This window comes from Marmota marmota, unplaced genomic scaffold (genome assembly GCF_001458135.2).
Source record: "Marmota marmota marmota unplaced genomic scaffold, marMar, whole genome shotgun sequence".
NCBI lineage: Eukaryota > Metazoa > Chordata > Mammalia > Rodentia > Sciuridae > Marmota > Marmota marmota.
The window spans coordinates 4,433,994-4,437,573 of NW_025999949.1; positions in this window are offsets into that span (position 1 = coordinate 4,433,994).

Genomic DNA, 3,580 nt, shown 5'->3' on the forward strand with positions numbered 1-3,580 from the left:
GCCGTGCGTGCGGCCCCGGAGCGGGGGCGGGGCGGCGGGCGGCGGCCGAGGTCGTTCGTGGCGCGAGGAGCCGGAAAACCCCGAGCAGGCGGCGGGTGCGCGGGGTTGCACCGCCGGGGGTGCCGACAGCTCTTCGAGTCACCTGCGGCGTGGTTGCGCGTGGGCCACCACAGGCGGGAACATCCCCCAACCGCTGCTTTAGTCTCTTGCTGTCCTGTGCCCTGCGGTCCCCATCCTGGCTCTGGAGGCCTCCCCTTCTGTCGCCCACGCCGCCCCATTATGGGAGAAAGTGTTCCAAGGCACCGGCACCTGCCATGGGAGCACCCGAGGTCGCTGTCGTTCCCTCTCCCCCAATACTTAAGGCCTGAAGGTCTGTCTGGGGAAGCGCTTGCGCCAGCCCCTGGACCTGTAGGCTTTCATTCCAGGCCCCACTTTCTACAGGGAAAGCTATGCTGCTGCTGTAGACACCACGTGCTGGGCAAAGCCTGGCCCCAGGTCTTTCCTGTCACTGATGGCTAACCACAAGGCCCTGTGGCACTCAGGAAATGCAGCACAACGGTCAGAGACGTCTCTGGAAGGGCTGTGGGCTGAGAAGAGTTCTCTGTGTGATCGCCACAGTCCTGGAACAGAGACAAATTCCCTAGCATTCGATGTGTGAGACTCCTCTGTGCAAGGCGTCCCCACCCCACCCTCAGGGACAGGTGGGGGAAGTGGAAGCACAAAAGGGTCTGTAAGGGTCTGACTGGTCTGCACTTATGGTCCGGCCAACCTGACAACACCTGGAACAGTTGAGGGCAAGGGGTAGAAGCAAAGAGTTACTAGCAAAGCAGGATCCAAGGAATAATTACTGAAAATTACCCCTGTGTTCAATCACTTGAACGCTGTGCCAAGGGACTTATTGCCAAGACCCCCAATAAGAAGCTTCGGGGTGGGAATGGTCACCTCCACAGAAGCCCTGGTAGAGCTGGCATTAGGGCAGGAACCTTGAGAAATGATTTGAACAGATGGGGAAAGGACATTCCAGACAGAAACAAATGCCTGGATCCAGAACCTAGAGGCAGTGGGAAAAGCAGGGTGAGTTCTGGGAATGGCCAGCAGTCCAGTTTAACCGGAAGAACTGAAGCATTAGCTGCCTATCCCAGCAGCACAGATATGCCTCTCAGAAGCAGGCACAGTGGCCTAGAAGGACCTGTAGTCACGGGTTCCGCCCTCTGCCCGGGGCACAGAGTCATGCCAGTTCCCAGACAGATGGATTCCTTCCAAGAATTCCATAGCCCTGCTCAGTCACAGCTGCAGGAGTCTCGGTCTTGGATGGCTTTAATTTCTCGGTGTCTAATGCAGATCCCTTCTCATCCAAATCTCAAATACTCTTGCTATTCTATCCTTTGATTACTGATTTGTATTGGTCTGCTTCAGTGTTTCTCAACTCTGATAGCATGCTGGAATTACTTAAAGGGGCTTTAGAAAACAAAACACGTTGATTTACAACCCCCCTCCCAGAAATTTGATTTCACAGGTCTGGGGTAGGGCCTAGGCGGCAGCAGTCTTAATAACTAGAGAAGAGCCACTGACAGAGGAGGTCATCCTCAATACATCAGGATCAGACCCACAGTCAGTCCTGGCCTTCAGATGCCTTAACTCCACAAACCCTGCGAACGGCCTTGGCAGGCTTCCAGAGCAGTTGGCCTCCCTGAGGCTGGGAGTTGCGAAGTCTTTCCCAGGCATCCACTCTGAAGCTGAGGCCAAAGGTTCCAACAGGAAGGGAGGGTGAGGCTTCTGTTTGTTCCCAAGAGCCAACTGACCTTTCAAGCTAGAGATAACCACCAGAGCCTCAGGAGTGGGGGTGGGGTGGGAGGCAGAGGCTAAGCTGCAGGAGGTTCTGCAGTCATTTCCCACCAACTGCACGGCAGGCAGGGAGCCAAGGTGGAGGCTCACTATCTCCTGCATGACCAGCCCTCAGAGGTTGAAGAGGGCCCAGCTAAGGACAGAGTGGAGGCCTGAAGAACAGGTCTTCTGCTTACCAGAAAAATAGAGGTGATGATTCCCATCCCAAAGTTTCTTATTGGGGGTCTTGGCAATAAGTCACTTGGCACAGCGTTCAAGTGATTGAACACAGGGATAATTTTCAGTAATCGTTCCTTGGATCATGTTTTGCTAGTAACTCTCTTCACAAATCTAGATAGAATCTCCCAGTCTAGGGCCTCAGGACTCCTTCAGCATTTGTCTACCCCCACTCTTCAAGTGACAGAGTTTGAGGACCCTGAAGCCACATCTAAGGTTCTGTGCAAAGGAAAGTCAGGCTGAGGAACTCAGCAGTGGCCTCCCTGCCGCAAGGAAAATGACATTGGTTACCAAGAGGGTGACCAGCTGTCTTTTTCTAGGACCAAAAAAGCAGAAATTTGGCATTGAGCCTAGGGAGGATATAGAAAACTATAGGAAGAATTTCTTGACATCTGACAATTTTGCCTAAAGGATTCATGAGACTCCTGAGCATCAGACCTTGTCACCAACCAAGCAGTGTTCTCATTTGACAGAAAACTGAAGCTGTGAGATGGTTGTACCCTGAATGAAGCAGCAACAACCAACTAGCTGCAGAGGTGGGACTGGGAGCTGAAAGACACAGTCAAAAACAGTGCAGCAGGGTCAGTGGCAAAAGCCCGTAATACCAGGACTTGGGGAGGCTGAGGCAGGAGGATCACCATTTCCAGGCATGGGCAACTTAGTGAGACCCTGTCTCAAAAAATAAAAAGGGTTGGGCTGGGGGACGTGCAGCTCAATGGTAAAGCATTCCTGGGTTCAAAAAGAAAAACAAAAACAAATACCAGTGGGGCAAACCCTCCCTGAACTTTGGCTCTAAAATCCTGGAATTTTGTTTTCTTGTTTAATACTGACCATCAGTTCCTCATGAACAAAAACCTGTATCTATGAAGGCCAATCAGGATTTGGTGTGTGTGTGTGTGTGGGGGGGTGTCCTTTCTGGCAAAAAAAAAAAAAAGGGCAAGGGCTTGTAGTTTGGGAGTAGAGGCTTGTCCAGCGTGTGTGAGGCCCATGGCCAAAACAACATAGGATTGTGAAGGTCTTGGGAAATGTGGAAGAGGCATCACTAAATGGCTCTCCCCTGGGCACTGGCGGAACACACACATTTCTGGTAATCTCGCTTTTGGGATAGTCCCCAACGCTTTTCCTTCTAGGGTCTCAAGCTTCCCGGTCTTAGGGCCTGGAGGCCTCCTGGAAGGTGGGTATCCGTTTTCCCATGTTACAGACTAGGAAACTGAGGCTGGACATCGGCTCTACCAGGACTGACTTGTGGGTGGATCTGTTCCAATGTAAATTTCTTTCCCTGTCCTGGGAAAAAGACAGCCGAGTGCCGACAGGGCGGTGCTGGCCAGTTTCTCCCTGCGGCCAGGCGCGGCGGGCCGGGAGCAGGAGCGGCCTTCGTGCACACTCGCCGAGGGCCAGGGCTGGGAGCGCCCGGGAGGCGCCCCTCTCTCCCCTCCTCCCGGCTGCCCCCCACATCCGCCCAGGCCGCCAGGTGCCCCGAAGCCCAGCCTCCACCCGCTCGCCCCCGCGCCTGTTCCCA